Source organism: Ascaphus truei, unplaced genomic scaffold (assembly GCF_040206685.1).
Source record: "Ascaphus truei isolate aAscTru1 unplaced genomic scaffold, aAscTru1.hap1 HAP1_SCAFFOLD_837, whole genome shotgun sequence".
In the NCBI taxonomy this organism is placed as follows: Eukaryota; Metazoa; Chordata; class Amphibia; order Anura; family Ascaphidae; genus Ascaphus; species Ascaphus truei.
The window spans coordinates 172-26,303 of record NW_027457175.1 but is presented as its reverse complement, the minus strand read 5'-3'; the positions used below and the strand labels follow the sequence as shown (position 1 = coordinate 26,303).

Sequence of the window (26,132 nt, the reverse complement as noted above, 5' to 3'; positions counted from 1 at the left end):
AATATTCAATGTGAAACCCGTAGCAGCCGGATTGTGTGGAGTCAATAAAACGACAAATACTAAATGGTAAATGAGAAATATACACATTGCTTATCTGTCTCTGTGTAGTAATTTTCCTTCTCTTCAACTGTCCTTCAAATTTTCTCTTTTGCAAGAAAAGGAACACATGGCTTCAATATTCACTTCTGTTCTGCAGTCATCCCTCCTGAAATAAAAGTTAAGCATTGCATTGTTATTATGATAATACATACAATAAACCTTGCTCCAAACCATTTGATGCAAAGCAAATCCACCTCCCACCCACAGCTGTGCTCCTTCTAGAGCATGCATGTCAAACTCCAGTCCTCGAGGGTCCCAAACAGGCCAGGTTTTCAGTAGGGATATCCTGAAAACCTGGCCTGTTTGCTGCCCTCGAGGACTGGAGTTTGACATCCTTGTTCTTGAGCTTCTACCACGCAAGTCATCCATGTGAGTGACACTGTACTGCAGTCCTGGTCTGCACACAATCTACTGAATCAATGACATCACACTGTAAAGGCAATCTACAAGATGTATTAGTTGTCCACACTTCCGAAATGTTACTTTTATGTCCAAATCACTTATTCCCATGACCTGATATTTGTATTTGTTATTTATAGGATTGTCACAAAGAGTTGATGAGGTCACCAAATGATAGTATGTAGAGAGAAAGAGAGATCTCAGAACAGAGCCCTGATGTATACCCACAGACAGATCAATAGAAGACGAAGACATGTTAGCAACAGAGATGGAGAATGTGTGACAGGAAAGTTATGATGAAAACCAGGATAGAACTGTGTTACGGATACCAAGAGAGAGTTTAGAATATGAAGGAGGAGAGTGATTGAGAGCATCAAACGCAGCAGATAGATCAAGTAGGATTAGTAGGGAAAAGTGACCTTGGGAATTTGCTTTAAGCACAGTCTGTAGAACGAGCTGTACGAAAGGCAGGTTGTAAAGGATCCAGGAGGGAATGTGATTTAAGAATGTTGACATTCTAGCAATTAGGAGACAAACAGCAGGAGGGATACAGGGCGGTAGTTAGTAAGGCACATAGGGTGTAGGTTGTTTCTGAGAAAAGGGTGACCACTACAGGCTTAAAGTAAGAGGGTAAAGAGCCAGAGAATAGGGAGGAATTGAAGATGTGGGTGAGAGTGGGGACTAAGAGATGCAGTAAGGTGTGAGGGGATACGATCTAGAGGGCATGTGGTAGAGGGAGAAGAGAAGATGATTAGCTTCCAGCTCTGTAAGAGAAGAAAAGGAGTCAAATGCAGAAGGAGAATTAGGTAGAAGGAGAGAAGGGGGAAGGGACAGAAGGAATCTCCTTGTGGGTGGCATCCACCTTGCCTCTGAAGTAGTCAAATGCTTGAGGAGAAGTGAAGGAAGGATGGCAAGTGTGAGGAGAAGGTTAGTGGAGGGAGTCAAATACAGGGAAAAAAAGACAGCGTAAATTAAATTTGAGTGTTGATGAATGTGAAAAAAAAGTAGTGTGGTTTGGCCCCAGAGAGCAGCTTTATACAGGACTGGAGACATTTTTACTGTAGAAAAATCAAATATCAATTGTGTGATTTCCTTCATAGGCATTAAGAACAGCGAGTGGAAGTGTGATGAACATGTTTGGGAATTTAGCCAAGGGTGTGGGCTAGAGGGACAAGTGTGTCAGAGCCTAGAGGGGGCATATAGATAGGAGGATAGCATTGTAAGAGTTAATAAGATTGTTAGTTTAAGCGGAAAGAGAGAGAGAGCAGAGAGGTTAGAGTAGATGTCAGAGGAGAGTTTAATTAAGCAGAGGCAAATCAGTGGGACAGGTAAGATGGGGTGAGGGGAATGACTGATTGTGAATGATGAGAGCAGAAGAGGTCATGTACAACTAGAGCCTTGTTAGTCAGAGAACGGACATTCCAGATGGCATAGGAGAAGGGAAGAGAAAAGTAAGGAAAGGAATGTGGATTACATTAGATAGGTTAACACTCTTAGCAGGGAGGCAGAGGCGGGGAGGCCCGATGTGTATATGAGCAGGTTCAAGATTATAAGAGATATCCCACACATCAGCAAACATAGAAGGAGACACAGAGATAGGTGTAGAGAGAGACAGAGATAGCTCTATGTAGAGAGAGAGGGACGTAGAGAGAATGAGACAGATAGGCGCAGAGAGAGGGGGCGCAGAGAGAGGAGGCGCCAAAAGAGGGGGCGCAGAGAGAGGGGGCACAGAGAATAGGATATTAAAGAGTGCTTTTCATTGAGCAGTGCAGAAATAGCTGCAATAGAGGTCTGTACAAATGGTGCAGTGTGTAGACACATGCAAAGGTAGGGGAAGGAAAGAGGAGAACATGTGGATAAAAGCAGGAGTGTGGAAGTTAGAGAAATTAGAAAAGTTTAACAGAGGAGTGAGGAAACAGCAAGCAGAAAGAACAAGAGAGAGGTTACATTGGGATGACGTTCTGTGGTAAAGAGAAAATGCTAGGAGAGAGCTTTCAAATATTAGAGGACATGAATTGAGGGAGCAAATGTATAAATCAAAACCTGAGGGGGAGGTATAGCACGAAAGCTTGCACAGCAGATTATAGTCTTAATGTTGCGTGTACCTGTCAGGGTATTCAAGAAGTTAAATTCTCACAAGTGCAGAGTTCATGATGAAATGCTGAATCTAGTCCCCCTCCAATTTAATTTTAATATAACTTTTCCATTCTTCATTACTGCAAAAAGCAAACAAAACAAAACCACATTGCATTACTATTTTCAAAATGGATTGAATGGCATATTCAACAGTGACTGTGTGATGCCAATATTCCCCACTCACTCGTAGTGAAGCACATATTGTACTAGTGTTGAAAGTAGGCCGGTAGAGTCAGGTACGCAGTACTGATAAAACAATAAGTGCCCGTCGTAAGTACCAGCTCCGCAACAGTGCGGGCATCACATTAGTGACGTGGATGAACATATATGGATAAGCCCATATTAAGGCATCACGTGACCAGAGCCGTCACTGACTGGGTATACGTAAAGACGCAGGGAGATGCAAGGAAAGGGAGGGAGAGAGACAGGGAGAAGATGTGAAACGGAGGAAGGCACGGATGGAGGGAGTTCTTCCGAGCTTCTGCGGGCCTCTCTCTTTCACTGGTGCATGCCGGGAGCTGGTCCCAACATCCACAAAGTGTGTGTGTATTATTGGTTGTATTTTATGGGGGTAGGAGGGTAGTGTGTATATTGTGTGTGTGGGAGTATTATATTGTGTGTAGAGGTGCAGAGGAGAGTACTAGATTGTGTATCTTGTGTAAGGGTGTTGTGTATATTGTGTTTGGAGCTATAATATTATTGGGGAGATTAGTATTGAGGAGGTATTATAGTGTGTATTGTGGGGAGTATTAGTGTGTGTATTGTTTGTGGGTGACAGATGCTGGGGGTATGCAGCAATCCCTGCACTGAGGTCCGAGGCGGCTCTGCATCGCTCGCACACACTGTGGATGACCAAGCATGTGCCCATGATAATCATGGCCTTAGAGGGATGAGTGTGTCAGAGCCTAGAAGGGGCATATATATGATGGAGGAGGGAGGAGGAGGAGGGAGGAGGAGGAGATGATAGCATTGTAAAAGTTAACAAGATAGTTAGTTTAAGCAGAAAGTGAGGAGAGGTTAGAGATAAGGGTAGATGTCAGAGGAGAGAGTTCAATTAAGCTGAGGTATCGAGTAGGACAGGGGTGAGGGGAATGAGAGGTGGTGGATGATGAGAGCAGAAGAGGTCATGTACAAATAGACCTTGTTAGTCAGAGAGCAGTCATTCCAGAGGGCACGTGAGAAGTGAAGAGTAAAGTGAGACATGGAATGTGGATTACATTAGATGGGTTAATACGCTTAGCAGGGAGGTGGAGAGAGAGGCAAGAGGCAGAGAGTGGTGCAGGGGTTGAGGAAGAGATGTTGCATGTACCTTATCAGAACATTAAAGAACATCAATTCACACTGGTGCAGAGTTGATGATGAATCCAGTTCACCTCCAATTCAATTTTAACAGAAATGTTTCATTCTTCATTACTGAAAAAAAAGAAAAGTAAAAAACATTTCATTACTATTTTCAAAATGGATTGAATTCCCCCAACAATGACTATGTGTTACCAATATATCCCTCTCAGTCCCACTGCAGCATATACTGTACCAGTGTGAAAGTAGGAAGGTACACAGTACCGGTAAAACAATACGTGCCGGTACTATGCACCATATGAATTATAAGGGGATGTAAATCTCCCAGTCTCTCTCCATATCCGCAACAGAGCGGGCTCCGGTCAGTGGCATGGATGCCCATATATGGGTATGCTCATATTTGGGCATCCCATGTCACTGACCGGAGCCGGCTCTGAGTATAGGGATATATGCGGAGACGCAGAGGTGCAAGGAAATGGGAGGAGGCACGGTGAGAAACAGGGAGAGACCACAGGAAGATAGAGGGCAACAACTTCCACAAGGTACTTGTATGGGTATAATTGTTTGTATTTTGTGCAGAGGGGGTAATTTCAGATAAAATACAATTCTCCACCCTCTACGAAACAATTCCACTTTGTTCAGTAAGCCAGAAAGTCTTGGTCCCATGTGGACTGAATTGAATGCAAATAAGGTCCTTAATACACAAGTAAAGAATAAAGTTACTTATTCTCTACTGTAAGAAGTGCCACATTGCCCACTATTTGGGTCCTGTGCCCAGATTGTGACCATGCATGGCAGAGGTGAGATTCCCCCAACTCCAATTTGCTACACTCTCCAAGAGAGATAATTGTGATCAGAGGTGGAACTAGGGGAGGGTGTGAGCAGGGTCACTGCCCAGGGAGTAACCTGACTGGGGGCACGGAAATCTCATTTAGTGCATATGTTGCGGCACTGCATTGATTGACCGGTCAATCTGCACTGCTGCCTGTCACAGTGACATCCTGATCGGGCACTGTGATCAGCTATAGCACTGACCCAGGTGAGATAGTTCAGCACTTTACAAGGAGGGAACAGATGTTGTGGGTGACAGATGCTGGAGGTAGGCCAAGACTGTTGGCCAGAGTAACGTGGAGACTTACTGCACTCTGCATGCCCATCCTCTCCCTGACATCAGGGGAAGGAAGTGGCCCTGGGGTGTGTGTAGGTATGCCAGATGTCAGTGTATGCATAAGTAAGTATGCCTGTGTAGTGGGAGGTGTAGGGGCGTTAAGCTGGAGGACTTAAAACAGGCACAAAAGCACATAGATACCTCTGATTATACCGCACCAAATGCTGATAATATCATGCTGTAGCTGCACTTTACAGAAGATGATGCAGATGTCATCATTGGTTGGTGGGTTCATTAAATCAATCCATCATATCATAACCACACTGTGCATATGATGTACTGAATCAGTAACACCAGGAAGACATCTCCATGTTAGGAGTAGAGTTGAAGTTAACAGAATATGTCCAGCACTGTGGTGTGTAGCCCATAAATAATAATTGTGCACATTACCAGAACAACATACTGTCAACTGCAAGATCATTTTGCTGCTTGTAGCGTATGCTCATCCTGTACAGTGTTGTAGTAGATCCGTCTCTTCAGTGTTCACTGCAACAAAAGTAAGACATTGCATTAATATTACAGACGTTTGGAGGCTGAAATCTCACTTCGCTGCGGACAATTTCCCTTTGCATAAGATTCTTGTGATTATGTCAATGATGATCAATAACTGCATCATAACACAGCCGCTCTATACAGAAGATGTACTTGCTGGAGTTTGACATCCTTGTTCTTGAGCTTCTACCACGCAAGTCATCCATGTGAGTGACACTGTACTGCAGTCCTGGTCTGCACACAATCTACTGAATCAATGACATCACACTGTAAAGGCAATCTACAAGATGTATTAGTTGTCCACACTTCCGAAATGTTACTTTTATGTCCAAATCACTTATTCCCATGACCTGATATTTGTATTTGTTATTTATAGGATTGTCACAAAGAGTTGATGAGGTCACCAAATGATAGTATGTAGAGAGAAAGAGATCTCAGAACAGAGCCCTGATGTATACCCACAGACAGATCAATAGAAGACGAAGACATGTTAGCAACAGAGATGGAGAATGTGTGACAGGAAAGTTATGATGAAAACCAGGATAGAACTGTGTTACGGATACCAAGAGAGAGTTTAGAATATGAAGGAGGAGAGTGATTGAGAGCATCAAACGCAGCAGATAGATCAAGTAGGATTAGTAGGGAAAAGTGACCTTGGGAATTTGCTTTAAGCACAGTCTGTAGAACGAGCTGTACGAAAGGCAGGTTGTAAAGGATCCAGGAGGGAATGTGATTTAAGAATGTTGACATTCTAGCAATTAGGAGACAAACAGCAGGAGGGATACAGGGCGGTAGTTAGTAAGGCACATAGGGTGTAGGTTGTTTCTGAGAAAAGGGTGACCACTACAGGCTTAAAGTAAGAGGGTAAAGAGCCAGAGAATAGGGAGGAATTGAAGATGTGGGTGAGAGTGGGGACTAAGAGATGCAGTAAGGTGTGAGGGGATACGATCTAGAGGGCATGTGGTAGAGGGAGAAGAGAAGATGATTAGCTTCCAGCTCTGTAAGAGAAGAAAAGGAGTCAAATGCAGAAGGAGAATTAGGTAGAAGGAGAGAAGGGGGAAGGGACAGAAGGAATCTCCTTGTGGGTGGCATCCACCTTGCCTCTGAAGTAGTCAAATGCTTGAGGAGAAGTGAAGGAAGGATGGCAAGTGTGAGAAGAAGGTTAGTGGAGGGAGTCAAATACAGGGGAAAAAAGACAGCGTAAATTAAATTTGTGTGTTGATGAATGTGGAAAAAAAAGTAGTGTGGTTTGGCCCCAGAGAGCAGCTTTATACAGGACTGGAGACATTTTTACTGTAGAAAAATCAAACATCAAGTGTGAGATTTCCTTCATAGGCATTAAGAACAGCGAGTGGAAGTGTGATGAACATGTTTGGGAATTTAGCCAAGGGTGTGGGTTAGAGGGACGAGTGTGTCAGAGCTTGAAGGGGCATATAGAGGATAGCATTGTAAGAGTTAATAAGATTGTCAGTTTAAGCAGAAAGAGAGAGAGAGAGCAGAGAGGTTAGAGTAGATGTCAGAGGAGAGTTTAATTAAGCAGAGGAAAATCAGTGGGACAGGTAAGATGGGGTGAGGGGAATGACTGATTGTGAATGATGAGAGCAGAAGAGGTCATGTACAACTAGACCCTTGTTAGTAAGAGTGGACATTCCAGAGGGCACAGGAGAAGGGAAGAGAAAAGTAAGGAAAGGAATGTGGATTACATTAGATAGGTTAACACTCTTAGCAGGGAGGCAGAGGCAGGGAGGCCCGATGTGTATATGAGCAGGTTCAAGATTATAAGAGATATCCCACACATCAGCAAACATAGAAGGAGACACAGAGATAGGTGTAGAGAGAGACAGAGATAGCTCTATGTAGAGAGAGAGGGACGTAGAGAGAATGAGACAGATAGGCGCAGAGAGAGGGGGCGCAGAGAGAGGAGGCGCCAAAAGAGGGGGCGCAGAGAGAGGGGGCACAGAGAATAGGATATTAAAGAGTGCTTTTCATTGAGCAGTGCAGAAATAGCTGCAATAGAGGTCTGTACAAATGGTGCAGTGTGTAGACACATGCAAAGGTAGGGGAAGGAAAGAGAACATGTGGATAAAAGCAGGAGTGTGGAAGTTAGAGAAATTAGAAAAGTTTAACAGAGGAGTGAGGAAACAGCAAGCAGAGAGAACAAGAGAGAGGTTACATTGGGATGACGTTCTGTGGTAGAGAGAAAATGCTAGGAGAGAGCTTTCAAATATTAGAGGACATGACTTGAGGGAGCAAATGTATAAATCAAAACCTGAGGGGGAGGTATAGCACGAAAGCTTGCACAGCAGATTATAGTCTTAAAGTTGCGTGTACCTGTCAGGGCATTCAAGAAGGTAAATTCTCACAAGTGCAGAGTTCATGATGAAATGCTGAATCCAGTTCCCCTCCAATTTAATTTTAATATAACTTATCCATTCTTCATTACTGCAAAAAGCAAACAAAACAAAACCACATTGCATTACTATTTTCAAAATGGATTGAATGGCATATTCAACAGTGACTGTGTGATGCCAATATTCCCCACTCACTCGTAGTGAAGCACTTATTGTACTAGTGTTGAAAGTAGGCCGGTAGAGTCAGGTACGCAGTACTGATAAAACAATAAGTGCGCGTCGTAAGTACCAGCTCCGCAACAGTGCGGGCATCACATTAGTGACGTGGATGAACATATATGGATAAGCCCATATTAAGGCATCACGTGACCAGAGCCGTCACTGACTGGGTATACGTAAAGACGCAGGGAGATGCAAGGAAAGGGAGGGAGAGAGACAGGGAGAAGATGGGAAACGGAGGGAGGCACGGATGGAGAGAGGGAGTTCTTCCGAGCTCCTGCGGGCCTCTCTCTTTCACTGGTGCATGCCGGGAGCTGGTCCCAACATCCACAAAGTGTGTGTGTATTATTGGTTGTATTTTATGGGGGTAGGAGGGTAGTGTGTATATTGTGTGTGTGGGAGTATTATATTGTGTGTAGAGGTGCAGAGGAGAGTACTAGATTGTGTATCTTGTGTAAGGGTGTTGTGTATATTGTGTTTGGAGCTATAATATTATTGGAGAGATTAGTATTGAGGAGGTATTATAGTGTGTATTGTGGGGAGTATTAGTGTGTGTATTGTTTGTGGGTGACAGATGCTGGGGTATGCAGCAATCCCTGCACTGAGGTCCGAGGCGGCTCTGCATCGCTCGCACGCACTGTGGATGACCAAGCATGTGCCCATGATAATCATGGCCTTAGAGGGATGAGTGTGTCAGAGCCTAGAAGGGGCATATAAATATATAATGGAGGAGGGAGGAGGGAGGAGGAGGAGATGATAGCATTGTAAAAGTTAACAAGATAGTTAGTTTAAGCAGAAAGTGAGGAGAGGTTAGAGATAAGGGTAGATGTCAGAGGAGAGAGTTCAATTAAGCTGAGGTATCGAGTAGGACAGGGGTGAGGGGAATGAGAAGTGGTGGATGATGAGAGCAGAAGAGGTCATGTACAAATAGACCTTGTTAGTCAGAGAGCAGACATTCCAGAGGGCACGTGAGAAGTGAAGAGTAAAGTGAGACATGGAATGTGGATTACATTAGATGGGTTAATACGCTTAGCAGGGAGGTGGAGAGAGAGAGGCAAGAGGCAGAGAGTGGTGTAGGGGTTGAGGAAGAGATGTTGCATGTACCTTATCAGAACATTAAAGAACATCAATTCACACTGGTGCAGAGTTGATGATGATTCCAGTTCACCTCCAATTCAATTTTAACAGAACTTTTTCATTCTTCATTACTGCAAAAAAAAAAAAGTATAAAACATTGCATTACTATTTTCAAAATGGATTGAATTCCCCCAACAATAACTATGTGTTACCAATATATCCCTCTCAGTCCCACTGCAGCACATACTGTACCAGTGTGAAAGTAGGAAGGTACACAGTAACGGTAAAACAATACGTGCCGGTACTATGCACCATATGAATTATAAGGGGATGTAAATCTCCCAGTCTCTCTCCATATCCGCAACAGAGTGGGCTCCGGTCAGTGGCATGGATGCCCATGTATGGATATGCTCATATTTGGGCATCCCATGTCACTGACCGGAGCCGGCTCTGAGTATAGGGATATATGCGGAGACGCAGAGGTGCAAGGAAATGGGAGGAGGCACGGTGAGAAACAGGGAGAGACCACAGGAAGATAGAGGGCAACAACTTCCACAAGGTACATGTATGTGTATAATTGTTTGTATTTTGTGCAGAGGGGGTAATTTCAGATAAAATACAATTCTCCACCCTCTACGAAATAATTCCACTTTGTTCAGTAAGCCAGAAAGTCTTGGTCCCATGGGGACTGAATTTTAATGCAAATAAGGTCCTTAATACACAAGTAAAGAATATAGTTACTTATTCTCTACTGTAAGAAGTGCCACATTGCCCACTATTTGGGTCCTGTGCCCAGATTGTGACCATGCATGGCAGAGGTGAGATTCCACCAACACCAATTTGCTACACTCTCCAAGAGAGATAATTGTGGTCAGAGGTGGAACTAGGGGAGGGGGTGAGCAGGGTCACTGCCCAGGGAGTAACCTGACAGGGGGCATGGAAATCTCATTTAGTGCATATGGTGCGGCACTGCATTGATTGACCGGTCAATCTGCACTGCTGCCTGTCACAGTGACATCATGATCGGGCACTGTGATCAGCTATAGCACTGACCCAGGTGAGATAGTTCAGCACTTTACAAGGAGGGAACAGATGTTGTGGGTGACAGATGCTGGGGGTAGGCCAAGACTGTTGGCCAGAGTAACGTGGAGACTTACTGCACTCTGCATGCCCATCCTCTCCCTGACATCAGGGGAAGGAAGTGGCCCTGGGGTGTGTGTAGGTATGCCAGATGTCAGTGTATGCATAAGTAAGTATGTCTGTGTAGTGGGAGGTGTAGGGGCGTTAAGCTGGAGGACTTAAAACAGGCACACATCTCACTTCGCTGCGGACAATTTCCCTTTGCATAAGATTCTTGTGATTATGTCAATGATGATCAATAACTGCATCATAACACAGCCGCTCTATACAGAAGATGTACTTGCTATCAATGGTCATGGAGGTAATACGTCACACAATGTACAGATATAGCAAGGATTATTTCTTCCTCTGGTGCATTATGGCATTATGATGGGAAATGTTGTGAGATTCTGCATTATCAGCATCACTGAATCTTTTGGAAATTAAGTGATATTCTATGTTTTAATGCAATATTATGGATGATCAGCCGGTAAAATAATAAAAGCTTTCTGTATCTGTAGCCATGCTCTACCCATGATGTGCTGAATCAATGACTGCAGAGAGATTCAGAGTGGTAAACATGACTGGAACGCATTTCTAAATAATGGGCAGCAAAGCAGTGCAGAATAGGAGGTGAAAGTATTTAAAATGGAAGACCCTTAGCAGCTGTGTGGGGAGTAGACAGTACAGACTGACCAAGTAAATGGTAAAAGGAGTAACTTCAACATTACTTGGCTTTGTTCTCCACATTGAAGCTTTCCTCCTCTTTACATCACTAATACTGATGCCATGTGTAACCTGTACTGAGAGTTATATAATCTACTGGCCTAGGTGAAACCATGTGATGCAAACAGGATCCATCCCACTCCAGATTCATAGAATTGAACCACCTCAACCTTTCATAACAATCACATAGAACTGCAGCTGTGCGCTACTGCACATGTTCTTGTTATGAATGGTAGTAGATGTGGTCCTTGGGTCTTTACTTCATACTGTAGCCACACTCTACTCATGATGTATTGAATCAATGAAAACTTGCATGGTTCAGATCACAGGAAGGGGTAGAGTAGAGATGAAAATGTTCAATGTGAAACCCGTAGCAGCCGGATTGTGTGGAGTCAATAAAACGACAAATACTAAATGGTAAATGAGAAATATACACATTGCTTATCTGTCTCTGTGTAGTAATTTTCATTCTGTTCAACTGTCCTTCAAATTTTCTCTTTTGCAAGAAAAGGAACACATGGCTTCAATATTCACTTCTGTTCTGCAGTCATCCCTCCTGAAATAAAAGTTAAGCATTGCATTGTTATTATGTTACTACATACAATAAACCTTGCTCCAAACCATTTGATGCAAAGCAAATCCACCTCCCACCCACAGCTGTGCTCCGTCTAGAGCATGCATGTCAAACTCCAGTCCTCGAGGGTCCCAAACAGGCCAGGTTTTCAGTAGGGATATCCTGAAAACCTGGCCTGTTTGCTGCCCTCGAGGACTGGAGTTTGACATCCTTGTTCTTGAGCTTCTACCACGCAAGTCATCCATGTGAGTGACACTGTACTGCAGTCCTGGTCTGCACACAATCTACTGAATCAATGACATCACACTGTAAAGGCAATCTACAAGATGTATTAGTTGTCCACACTTCCGAAATGTTACTTTTATGTCCAAATCACTTATTCCCATGACCTGATATTTGTATTTGTTATTTATAGGATTTGCACATGTATTACTACTGTGAAACGCTATATACATTAATAGTGCTATATAAATAAATACATACACATTTATATATAATAATAATAACAGCATGTTCTTTTAAAGCGCTGCTAGTTTTACGTAGCGCTATACAGAGACATTTTGCAGACACAAGTCCCTGCCCCATAGAGCTTACAATCTATGACATTGGTGCCTGAGGCACAGAGGATATGAAGTGACTTGCCCAAGGTCACACACACACAAATATATATACATAAATATATACATATATACACACACACACACACACACACACACACACACACACACATATGAAAACTAACACAGAAAAAAAGAATCCCCTGAATAGCACTCTAACATACACAAATTGTATCAATAAAGGTTTATTAATCACATACACATAAATGGTTAAAATGAGGAGCAGTGGTGACCTACAAAGCTGTTATAAACTGAACCTTAAGGTGTGGGGAAAAATGCTACACTGCAGTAATAAGTACAAAGTATGTAAATAAAGTGTAGAGGCAAGAAATATATGGAAATGAGAACACTCAGACCGGCCGGTCAAGTACTACCTAAGTTGAAGCCCCCTGTGTGAAGTGCTTGTATGAAACTAGTGTATAACTAACAAGCAAGGAAATGAATAAGTTAATTATATAAGTTAGTAATATGATCCAAGCCTATAGATATGAAACACACAGATGAGCAAAAAATTGGCAGATATAACTAACAAGCCAAAATAGGTAGCAAAAGTACTTAGACCAGTCCTGAGTGTACAGCAAAGTGTCCAGCAGAGTGATAGCATATATCCACAGCTTAACTGCTCGTAGGTTCAGGGAGAGTGAGTCTCAGCACATGCTCCCAGGGTTGCTTGGAGCACAGACTGCAAGATTCAGCGGAGAGAAGGAGAAACAGCTGAGATCACCACCACATCCTAGATGAGACAGACAAGTCCTGACATGCATGTTTCACCACTTGCTTGTCCGGGGGCTTAACATATAGACAGTTGATAGATGTATTTGAAGTTGCATATTCTGTGCCGTGGATTAATCAGTATACTGAAAGCAACTGAAGATGGTACAGTAGCTGTGATAGGTTGGCCTCATAGCTCCTCCTTCAATGGAGGAATCGTCTCACAGAGCACTTAAATCCCTAAATGCCCAAAGAAAAAAATAAGCATGCAGTACTTAAAGTGAAAGTAAAATGAGAAATGAAATAAACACACACATTGAAAAATCACTCACCCGACTGAGAGCGCCTTCTACAGAGCGCTGTACCACTGCTCAGCTAGCAGCTAAAACTGTCTCATTTCCCCACCATTGAAGTTTACACATGTCCACGCCCCACTCTAACAAGACGCTGTGTACGGAAGCTCGCAGGAGACAAACTAGTGAGAGAAGGTGTAGCTGCTAGCCACACTCCACGAGGTGCATTGTGGGAAATGTAGTTCTTTGCCTGCTAGCTTCTCTGACTGGTTACTGATCACGTGATGTCACTAGGGGCGGGATTAGTGTGTTGCAATGTAACGGCCCGGCTGTATGATTGTCACAGAAGGGGGGAGCCTGAGAATGTCACGGATTTAATTACACATGTAATGATGTAATAACACAGCCATGAACTAAGTCAGTATACATATGGTCATGTGATATTTATAATGCATTTATTAACATTATTGTGTGGATTTGGGCTGAATTAAACTTGTATGGGATTGTCACTTTAATATCACAGTACCACTACTGTTTAACACTTATAATGACCTCCTGATTACAGATTATTAGGGACAGACTTAAAAAGGCCTGTGTAAATATTTATTATAGAGTGGCCTCTTTACTTTATAATATCAGGGAGTATCAGACAGGCCTGTGTTTATTTTTAATATACATTAGGGTGACCTGACTCCAGATTATTGGCCTTTCCCTCTGACAAATGCATATTTTCCTATACTGTGTTAATTTTGTTAGAACAAAATAAATATTCATGCGCTAAATGACAGTACCAGTGTGAGTCCCAATAAGAAGTAGTGAGGTAAAAAACCATGGTACCAGCAACATATGTAACTGATGGGGAGGGTGCTAAAATATATGGAGTGTGGCGTCCTGATTGCTAAATGAGGTGTATTATATCATAAGTGCATATAACAATATCCCTCATAGCAATCTATTAAGAACCAACAAGAACTAGGTAGCACAATAATCAGTGCTGCAGTTATAGCCTAATAATAAGTATATATATATATATATATATATATATATATATATATATATATATATATATATATATATATATATATATATATATACTGCTGCGGCCAAGTTTATTCGAGCATTTGCCCGTTCTTGGCCGCAGCAGTAGCCTGGCGCGCGCCCGAGAGTGACGGGCGCGCGCCGAAGCAGCGGAAGAGCGCCCTCCGATCGGGGCGCTCTCCCTACCGCTGCCGGGTCCGCCGGGTCCCCCGGAACCCCCTGCCGCTGTCCCGCGATCGCGGGACACCAGGGCTCCCTCGGGGAGCCCCTGGACGCGCGTGCAGGGGGCGCACGCTCCCGAAGACGCGTGACCGCGCGTCTATGACGCGCGGCACGCCGAGGGGCGGCCACTAGCAAGCCGGGAAATCTCCCGGCTTGCGGTACCGGCCACACTCGAATAAAGTGTGTCGGTACTATATATATATAATATATATATGTAACCCATATTCCCCCACCCAATCGCAGATAGGGTGCATGTGAGGGGAGCTATATGTATTACCCAGTGTGGTGCTTTACCTGTGAGGCTCACAGGAGGCCTGAGCCTCCGCCAATGAGAGCCTGGGGTGTATCCTCCTGAACAATACTATATGGTGCAGCGCCTCCACCTGTGATGGCTCCAAGCAGAGCGGGAGTTGTTCCTCACAGGACAATAATATAATATCACGCACACAGCATATAAAAGAACAGTGACTTTTCTAACAGTAACATAACTATGCATGTCATACATTAAGTGTCTCTCTTCTAGGAGACACAGTAACTCACGTGTCTCGCAGGATGCAACCCCTCACCGTGTACCCACACCATGTCCAACTCCCCACACCACAACCCCACCCCCAAAGTAAGGTATGTGTGTGTGTGACTGCACAGCCACTATGTACTGATTTATAGTTGGTGCACTTATGGATGTTACCTGCCGAGCGCTCCAGCACTAGGACCTGCAAACAGACTTCGCAAAGGATCCGACGGTGAAGATACGTCAGGGTTACCTTCCAGGGCGATCCCACCCGGTTGGTTGCTGCTGTGCTTGAAGAGGTCTGATCCTAAACCTCTGTAATGGTGCTGCGACAGTCTCTGCTTCCTTCACTTCTCTCTCTCTCTAAAGTGACAGGTTCCTGTACTAGGGCCTGTCCCTGTGACCACCCACCCTCACTAGTGGGAAGTCAGGGCCTCAACTCTAGCCTGGGGATTTCTGGCCTAGGGCAGAATCTCGCAGCTCTCTGCCCACCTTCTTTCCCCCTTTGTCCCCTAAGTCTCACTCACTCATGTGCTTCCCAGTCTGCTTCCTGACTGCACAAAACAATGTATCAAATTCCCTGCTGCAGAGAATCTGCAAGTCTCAGTGGCTGGTTGGTTGCAGGTGACAGGGAACATAGGGCATTCACCAGAGGCTGCTGGGGGATGTAGTCCACTCAGAACCTCTTTCCTATGGGGACTGTGTGCGCGGTCTCTACTGCACCTGTGCAAAGCTGTAGTGGCCACCGCTACACATAACTGCACCTGCGCAACCTACCAGATCTCCTGTACACTTGTAATGGCCACCACTACCCTTGCCAACCTCTGCGTATTGCGCGAACCTCGCACCAAACACAACATGGCCGCTGTGGCTATCTGCGCATGCTCGAGCATCAGGGCCCCCGACGGCGCCGGCACAGATAGCGGCGCCAACTGGGAAAAGTCGCCATCCCCTTCCCCCACTGCCACAGGGGTAAGGCAAGGGGCAAAGGAACATCAGGGAAGCCGGGAGTGGCCCCCTTACATATATATATATATATATATATATATATATATATATATATATATATATATATATATATATATATATTGTGGTTGACAAATCACCCAAAAATCTACTCGCTGAACAAAAAAATCTACTCATCACCTAGCCCCGCCCCAGGCCCGCTTTAAAAAAAATTGAATAAATTCCTAGTAAGAACAACATTCGTTTTTGACATGTTTATTTATTGTATTACATTATACTACAATTAGTCCTTGTTAAGAGTGTGTGTGTGACACAGAGAGAGTGTGCGTGTGTGTGTGACACAGAGAGTGTGTGAGACACAGAGAGTGTGTGAGACACAGAGAGTGTGTGAGATAGGGTGAGGCAGAGGGTGACAGGGTGAGGCAGAGGGTGACAGGGTGAGGCAGAGGGTGACAGGGTGAGACAGAGAATGACAGGGTGATACCGAGAGATACAGAGGTTGACAGGGAGAAAATGGGTGACATGGTGTGACACAGGGTGACAGGGTGAGACAGAGGGTGACAGGGTGAGACAGAGGGTGACAGGGGGAAACAGAGGGTGACAGAAAGTGAGACAGAGGGTGACAGAAAGTGAGACAGAGGGCGACAGAAAGTGAGACAGAGGGAAACAGGGTGGGTGACACACACACACACACACACACACACACACACACACACACACACACACACACACACACACACACACACACACACACACACACACTCTCCCTCTTACACACACACTCTCTCTCTCCCTCTCACACACACACACACACACAGACAGACATCAAACCCCTCCCCTCTGCGAGAGCGAGGGTCCGCCCTCACAAATTCCTCTATGCCTCTTATCAGCGGTGCAGACAGGAGATGAAATACAGCAGTGACCGCACGACCCTTCTTTTGGCGATGTTACATATATATACTGATAATAGTAAAAAGCAGAACAAATAATATAAAAAGGCAATTGCTTGCTTGGGAAGTAGCTTCTGCTGGGCCCAATTTGAGGAATCCCTTGTCAGTAGGGCCGCCAGCAGAAATCTTGGGGCCCAGGACAAATGCAAGGATCAGGCCCCCCTCCCTACCCCATAGCACACCTACCATGACATTTTTTTTAGGGCACAACTTTTACTCAAATGGTAGTGTTGCAAGGCCTATTTCACACCTCGCAAACCCCCCCATTTTACACTTTTTTATATTTTTATATATATATAAAAAGAGAGAGAGAGAGAGAGAGACAATCAAGTGGTTTCTTCTTCTCTTAGCCAAAGACGTACTACTCTATGTTCCTTTTCTCATTCTCCTATTTTTGTACCTTGGTATAATTGTATATACATACTTCACAGCATATGTTCCACCAAAGTAACTACGTCAGCGATGACAGCGACCAACAGTGGCACTACTGTGTTTAGGGTTCTACAGTGCACAGCCACCCTACACTACCCATCTGGTATTTCCACAGCCCAGATAGTTGAACAAACTGGCTGCGGTCCATATTACCTCTGACTCCAGCAATGCTTGGACAGTTTCCCCTATCTCTTTCTGCTCAATTTATTGGATACATAGCTTTGGATATATTTCAGCATTCTATGACACTCAGGATAGCGCTCATGATGTCATCAACAACCAGGGGACTCCCAATAGTTGCTATTATGTGATCAATTTTTACTGCACGCAGTCCTGAGTATACTATCAGCTTTGCCACAGTTGAGAGTCTGGCACATTTCTCTGCTGTACAAATGTGTCAGAGAACACATCCAGGCATTCAGTATACATCCCAGTTAGGCAGCGCTTATAGTAAGTGCGACGCGACGGGAGTAACGCTGGCGACTCAAAATTTGGAGCTGGGGAAATCAGATTTTTCAGAGGCTGTCGCCACATGTGACAGCCTCTGAACCAATCAATGCCCATGTCGCCAGCGACATCCCCGAAAGTTAAATTATAACTTTCGCAGGTGACGTCACCCGTCACTTCGCCAGTCGCGTTGCTGGCACTATAAGCATGACCTAGGGGAGGGCCCAGGAGACTCCCATACAACTCTGGAGAGTTTCTCTTAATTAAGGTAACTTTCCACTATGTGTCCTGTTCACAGCAATGCAGTACTAACTACATTTAAGCATGTCTGTAAGATACAAAAGTTAACCCATCATGCACCTTGGCCTAGGGAGGATTTGTTCCTATAAAGTACACCCAGTTTGGCAATGATTTTGGATGTCAGATTATCAATATGCAACTCAAATTTTAAATGGGAGTGAAACCAAATGCCAAGATATTTAAAATTAGTGACACTTTAGTTGGCTTCAATTAATTACTGCATTTATAAAATTCTGCAGAGCATCTAGTAACCTTGTAATATTAAAAGATGGCAGCCTTGGTATGTTATGCCTCTTTTTTCCTGTACACCGCAAAGGATTTTGTGGCCTATTCTAGTAACTCTGAAGTGAGGCAAACCACTTCTAAATAGCTCTCTTTATGTGAATTGGCCTACTTTGCTATGCTGTAAGCCAGGCCTGCACAGTTCCAGTCCTCGAGAGCCGCAAACAGGCCAGGTTTTCAGGATACCCTAACCCTAACTTCTTTCACTGCAGCCATTGTAATCAGACACTGCTAATGGAGGGTATGATACATTCTCTACCACTGAAAGAATATACATCTCAGTGGTAGACGGCTGATAAGAAGCTGTTTCAGTCTGGTTCTGCCAATTCGATCGGTTTAAAAAATCCTCCATTTTCAGGTCTATGTATGTTGATCTGATTTCTTAGGCTTTCAAGACGTTATAGCAGTCCTGTTTTTAGTGCTCATTCTCTCCCCCTTTATCTCTCAACTTTTCTCTCTCCCTTTATCACTCACTCCCCCTTTATCTCCTTCTATATGACCCTTGCCTCACTTCCCCTGACTCAAACTAATCAATCTTTAATCACCTCTCTCTACCTCTTCTCCCTCTCCCACTCCCTTCTCGCTCCCTTCTCTCTCACTCTCCCTTCTCTCCATTTTTTCACTCGGACTCCCACTGGTATTAGTATCTCAGATTTATTTTGATTTTTGGTGTGCAACATTTTTCCACATTACATAGCACTTGTGAGCAAGACATCCAGTCCAGCCACTGCTGATGGGACACTGTTCTTTCACTGATCGCTATATCTGAGCTATTGGGAAACAATTTTAAACACTATTACATTCTCTGCTCTTTCTCTCAGCTGCTATCTCGGTCATTGTGCCCAGCATATGGCGTCATCAGGCATATTAATGCTTCCAACATCCCAGGAGAAAATGGTTATATTGTTTTGAACAAGGGGCCTATTTCTGATGACTTATTCCTGCATTAGTAATATGTGTCATATATCTTGGCTCAATCAGAGGCTTGGTTGAAAACTGAGCCCCTGATGGAACCACATGTGCTTAAGGTGGGATATCCTGAAAACCTGACCTGTTGGACAGGCTTGAGTACTGGAGTTGAGAACCCCTGTTCAAACATTTATCTTCCTACCAGTACATAGGTAATTTCAAGAAATTAAACAAAAAAAGGTAGAAAAACTTTAAACAGCAAAATAACCATACAGTAACTTGTAAACCTTGAGAAATGCATCTTAATAGGGTCATGTCACACTGAAAATATAGTATTCCCAGGTTTAACCCTTGCATTCATCAGCCAGATATGTTGAGTCTTTAAGTTGCATTCATTGTTTTGAAATAGACTTGGTATTTTATGTCTCTTTTTTCCTGTACACCGTAAAGGATTTTGCGGCCTAGTCTAGAAACTCTGAAGTGAGACAAATCACTTCGAAAGAGCACTCTAGATGCGAATTGGCATGGTTTGCTATGCTGCAAGCCCTTCTCGCATGTCCAATCTGTATCTAAAAAGGCTTTGTACAAAGCTGTTTCAGTCTGGTTCTGCCAATTCGATCGGTTTTAAAAAATCCTTCATTTTCAGTGTATGTTGATCTGATTTCTTAGGCTTTAAAAACATTAAAGCAGTCCTGTTTTAAGAGCTCATTCTCTCCCCCTTTCTCTCTCCCTTTATCACTCACTCCCCCTTTATCTCTCTCGATATGACCCTTGCCTTACTTCCCCGACTAAAACTGCCCCCGCTTTAAACACCACTCTTTACCTCTGCTCTCTCTCCCTCTCCCTTCTCTCTCCCTCTCCCTTCTCTCTCATTTTCCCTTCTATCTCACATTCCCTTCTCTCTCACTTTCCCTTCTCTCCATTTTTTCACCCTGACTCCCACTCTATTTCTTTCACTCAACCCGTCTCTTGCTCTCACACATACTCCCAAAGAGTAACCCTAGAAAATACAAGAGATATCTAGAAATCTAATTGCAAGGTAATAAGTCACATTAAGTGAAATGCACAATGGAATAGTCCCCCCCTTTTTTTAAAAAAACGGTAGATTCCTTACATTTTAGCTATTTGCACTTCTATATTTGTAACACTGGTAATTGCTATAATAACACTGTTACTTTTTTTTAGTTTGTACATGCACACACACACAATTAAATGACCTACTGTATCTCAGTACCTCAGATAGACACAGACACACACACACGCCTATGCAGTAAGCGTTCATAAGCCACTTATCAAGCACTTAATGCCTACTGCTATTCAGTAAGCAGTGATAGTGGGTGATAAGGCGGGAAGGTTGGAAGAGATCACGTGCCACTACATGGGTATTCTGAAGTATACACAGCGTGAAGTGTTCGAATAAAGGCCGCTGCTGCTGCAGCTGTACATTCATATGTGCAATAATGAAAGAAAAATCAATGGCGTCTATCCTCATACAATGAGTTTTGGATTCAAATAAGGCATTTCATAGCACAAGGAGAAAAACATATTAGTTAGTAATTTTGCATTTAAAATGGGAAATGCTCAATAATATAATAATATAATTTATAATAATATAATATAGGTCCCTGCCCCATGGAGCTTACAATCTATGTTTTTGGTGCCTGAGGCACAGGGAGATAAAGTGACTTGCCCAAGGTCACAAGGATCTGACACCAGGAATTGAACCAGGCCCCAGGCTTCAAACTCTCAGTGCCACTCAGTGTCTTTTACTCACTGAGCCACTCCCTCTCCACAAGAGTGCAAGAGTGCAAGAGTGCAAGAGAGCAAGAAAGCAAGAAAGAAAGAAAGCAACTGTCTATACTTCCTAATGTGTGGATTCAGAACCACAAACATGAAAAAATATATAATTAAGCAATAATTAAGAGCGGAGAGAAAAATACTAAAATAATTCAGTCAATTCATAGTGAATTAAAAGAAATTAGAGAATTAGTACATGTAAAATATTTTTATTTGTTAAGAATAGATTGATTTAAGATGACACACACACATACACACACACACACACACACACACAATTAAATGACATATCCCTGGACCTCAGACACACACACTGACATTACAATAAGCAGAATAGATACATTTAGTTTTTGTTACAATTTGTCTCACTCCCAGTTGTAAGACATCAATCATTGTAAACTCTTGAACTCCAGGATGAGTTTGCAGCAAAGCTTCATGGGCACTGTAGTTTTTTTGTCTGCTACAAATTCTCTAATTGGTCACTGATCATGTGATGTCAGATGGGCCTGGGCTTTAATTCAAAGTGTTTAACCGAGTGGTGTGTGTCTCAAATACAGTAAGTTGCTTTATTTTTTTATCTCTGAGAATCTTCTGTGATTAAAGAGGGTCTGTTACTGAAAAAGCACAAAGCTGCTGATTACTTTCTGTTTAATAGAGAAATATTCATAAGGTATCAGTGTTTATTTGAGATGTGTCTGTACCTGAAAGGCTCAACCACCCCTGTTTGTGGGGCTCTTGTGTATGAAATAGCCCAGAGCAACTACCCCTAGAGATAATATACACACATACACACCCACATACTGTAATGTGTGTGTGTGTGTGTGTGTGTGTGTGTGTGTGTGTGTGTGTGTGTGTGTGTGTGTGTGTGTGTGTGTGTGTGTATATATATCCACTTTTTATTGTCTCTATAAGAGTTCTGATAAAGATTGTAAATACTGTAAATGTTTATCAGTTGACCAAAAAAGATTTGATCAGAAGAGTTGCCCTGTAAATTATCTATTCAGAGCAGCAATACCAGTATATATGTTAGACAGTGATTGTGGTTTGAATGGTGAATTTTGCAAGTATCTATCTGCGAGTTAATAACATACAAAACATTTACAGACCTGCTGTTATTACTCTGTGAGTTATGATATGATCTCAAACTGTGATTTTTGCCAACATTTGTTTGCTAGCTAGCCACATACAAATCAATTACAGACCTGCTGTTATTACTCTGAGAGTCATGATATGATGATATATGGCAAGAGATCCAAATAATCCTCATCCTATTTACATATCAGCCACAAAAAGGGATTTTTAATCATGTATATGTGTTTTTAATTATCTATGTAGAATTAATAAAATGTTATTATTTTCTGATATCCGCAGTGATTCTGGCCAACCTGACAGATCTGCAGTAATATACTGCAAGACCAATTTGTTTGCTAGCTAGCCACATGCAAATCAATTACAGACCTGCTGTTATTACTCTGAGAGTCATGATATGATGATATATGGCAATAGATTCAAATAATCCTCATCCTATTTACATATCAGCCACAAAAAGGGATTTTTAATAATGTATATGTGTTTTTAATTATCTATGTAGAATTAATAAAATTTTATTATTTTCTGATATCCGCAGTGATTCTGGCCAACCTGACAGATCTGCAGTAATATACTGCAAGACCAATTTGTTTGCTAGCTAGCCACATACAAATCAATTACAGACCTGCTGTTATTACTCTGAGAGTCATGATATGATGATATATGGCAATAGATCCAAATAATCCTCATCCTATTTACATATCAGCCACAAAAAGGGATTTTTAATCATGTATATGTGTTTTTAATTATCTATGTAGAATTAATAAAATTTTATTATTTTCTGATATCCGCAGTGATTCTGGCCAACCTGACAGATCTGCAGTAATATACTGCAAGACCAATTTGTTTGCTAGCTAGCCACATACAAATCAATTACAGACCTGCTGTTATTACTCTGAGAGTCATGATATGATGATATATGGCAATAGATCCAAATAATCCTCATCCTATTTACATATCAGCCACAAAAAGGGATTTTTAATCATGTATATGTGTTTTTAATTATCTATGTAGAATTAATAAAATTTTATTATTTTCTGATATCCGCAGTGATTCTGGCCAACCTGACAGATCTGCAGTAATATACTGCAAGACCAATTGTTGTCTACCTTTACCATACGAATGACAATAGAGTGCTGTATATAAGGGGAACTCTTCTGATCAAATCTTTTTTGATCAACTCTGATAAACATTATATCTATACCCCTTGAGCACCTGTCGTTTGATCCTATATACCTATTCATAACGGTGATTGCGGTCACATTCACGTACTTTAAATACTGTACATGTTAATTTTTCTTTGGTTTGAAATATGGTATTCATTGGTTTATCATCAACCAGCCCTGTTTGTGGGTGGCTCTTTGCATAGTTCTGTGTATTCTCTGTGTTTTTTCTGTTAAGTTTGCTGAGTAACCTTGTGATATAAAGAGATGGCAGCCTTAGTTTGTTATGCCTCTTTTTTTCCCTGTAAACCTCAATGGCTTTTGCGGCCTATCCTAGCCACTCTGAAGTGAGACAAACCGCTTCTAAAGAGTACTCTAGATGCAAATGTAAATAAAAAGTATAATAGAATTTGAACACATGGCTGCTCAACTCAAGTCCTTAAGCCACGAAACATGTCTGAATTTCAGGATTTTCCAGCTTCAGCACAAGTGGCTCAAACAGAGGCTTGTTTGAAGACAGAGACCCTGATTGAGCCACCTGTGCTGAAGCAGGGACTGATTAAAGCATCTGTGTTGAAGCTTGGATATCCTGAACACCTGACCTCCCTTCTCTCTCTCCCTTTCCCTTCTCTCTCTTTCCATTCTCAACCTCTCCCTCTCCCTTCTCTCTCTCTCTCCCTCTCCCTTCTCTCTCTCTCTCCCTCTCCCTTCTCTCTCTCCCCCTCCCTTCTCTCTCCCTCTCCCTTATAACTCCCTCGTCATTCCCTCTCCCTCTCCCTTCTCTCTCTCAACCATTCCTTTCTCTCTCACCCTCTTCCTTCTCTCTGTCTCTCCCTCTCTCTTCTCTCTCTCGCCCTTCTCTCTCCTCTCTCCCTCTCCTCTCTCCCTCTCCCTTCTCTCTCCCTCTCCCTTCTCTCTCCCTTTTCCTTGTCACTCCCTCATCACTCTCTCTCTCTCCCTTCTCTCCCTTCTCTCCCTTCTCTCTCTCTCTCTCTCTCTCTCTCTCTCTCTCTCTCTCTCTCTCTCTCTCTCTCTCTCTCTCTCTCTCTCTCTCTCCTCTCTCTCTCTCTCTCTCTCTCCTTCTCCATCTTCCTTCTTCTCCATCTCCCTTCTCTCTACATCTACCTTCTCTCTCTCCGTATCCCTTCTCTCTCTCCCTATCCCTTCTCTCTCTCCCTATCCCTTCTCTCTCTCCCTCTTCCTTCTCTCTCCCTATCCCTTGTCGCTCCCTCTCCCTTGTTTCTACCTCTCCCTTGTCTCTCCATTCTCTCTCCCTCTTCCTTCTCTCTCCCTCTTCCTTCTCTCTCCCTCTTCCTTCTCTCTCCCTCTTCCTTCTCTCTCCCTCTTCCTTCTCTCTCCCTCTTCCTTCTCTCTCCATCTTCCTTCTCTCTCCCTCTTCCTTCTCTCTCCCTTTCCATTCTCTCTCCCTTTTCCTTTCCCCTCCCTTTTCCTTCTCTCTCCCTCTCCCTTCTCTCTCCCTCCTCTCTTCCTTGTCACCCCCTTCTCTCTCCCTATCCCTTCTCTCTCCCTTTCCTTGTCTCTCCCTCTCCCTTGTCTCTCCATTCTCTCTCCCTTTCCTTCTCTCTCCCTTTTCCTTCTCTCTCCCTTTCCTTCTCTCTCCCTTTTCTTTCTCTCTCCCTTTTCTTTCTCTCTCCCTTCTCTCTCCCTTCTCTCTCCCTTTTCTCACTCCCTTCTCTATCCCTCTGCCTTCTCTCTCCCTTCTCTCTCCCTATCCCTTCTCTCTCCCTCTTCCTTCTCTCTCCCTCTTCCTTCTCTCTCCCTCTTCCTTCTCTCTCCCTTTCCAATCTCTCTCCCTTTTCCTTGTCTCTCCATTCTCTCCCTTTTCCTTTCCCCTCCCCTTTCCTTCGCTCTCCCTCTCCCTTCTCTCTCTCTCCACTCCCTTCTCTCTCTCTCTCCCCCTCCCTTCTCTCTCCCTCTCCCTTATAACTCCCTCATCATTCCCTCTACCTCTCTCTCTCCCTCTCCCTTCTCTCTCTCTCCCTTTCCCTTCTCTCTCACCCTCTTCCTTCTGTCTGTCTCTCCCTCTCCCTTCTCTCTCTCTCCCTTCTCTCTCTCCTCTCTCCTTCTCCCTTCTCCCTCCCTCTCCCTTCTCTCTCCCTTTTCCTTGTCACTCCCTCATCACTCTCTTTCTCTCCCTTCTCTCTCTCTCTCCCTTCTCTCTCTCCCTCTTCCTTCTCTCTCCCTATCCCTTGTCGCTCACTCTCCCTTGTTTCTACCTCTCCCTTGTCTCTCCATTCTCTCTCCCTCTTCCTTCTCTCTCCCTCTTCCTTCTCTCTCCCTCTTCCTTCTGTCTCCCTCTTCCTTCTCTCTCCCTCTTCCTTCTCTCTCCCTTTTCCTTTCCCCTCCCTTTTCCTTCTCTCTCCTTCTCTCTCCCTTCTCTCTCCCTCCTCTCTCCCGTGTCACTCCATTCTCTCTCCCTCTCCTTTCTCTCTCCCTATCCCTTCTCTCTCCCTTTCCTTGTCGCTCCCTCTCCCTTGTTTCTACCTCTCCCCTGTCTCTCCATTCTCTCTTCCTTTTCCTTCTCTCTCCCTTTTCCTTCTATCTCCCTTTCCTTCTCTCTCCCTTTCCTTCTCTCTCCCTTTTCCTTCTCTCTCCCTTTCCCTTCTCTCTCCCTTTTCTTTCTCTCTCCCTTCTCCATATCCACATTTATTGACTATAAGAGTTCTGATAAAGATTGTAAGTACTGTAACTTGTAATGTTTATGTGGTTTTAAATATGGTATTCA

At 43.4% G+C, this 26,132-nt stretch overlaps 1 long non-coding RNA gene across 1 annotated transcript; it reads right to left on the bottom strand.

Moving 5' to 3' along the window:
* Nucleotides 1-7,937: 7,937 nt before the first annotated feature.
* LOC142486392 (uncharacterized) lies at nucleotides 7,938-13,625 on the bottom strand. Its single transcript, XR_012798948.1, has 4 exons — nucleotides 13,320-13,625; nucleotides 11,522-11,641; nucleotides 9,268-9,371; nucleotides 7,938-8,035 (listed from the first exon to the last, which is right to left on the bottom strand). It is a non-coding gene; the product is annotated as an uncharacterized LOC142486392 (long non-coding RNA).
* Nucleotides 13,626-26,132: the final 12,507 nt, after the last annotated feature.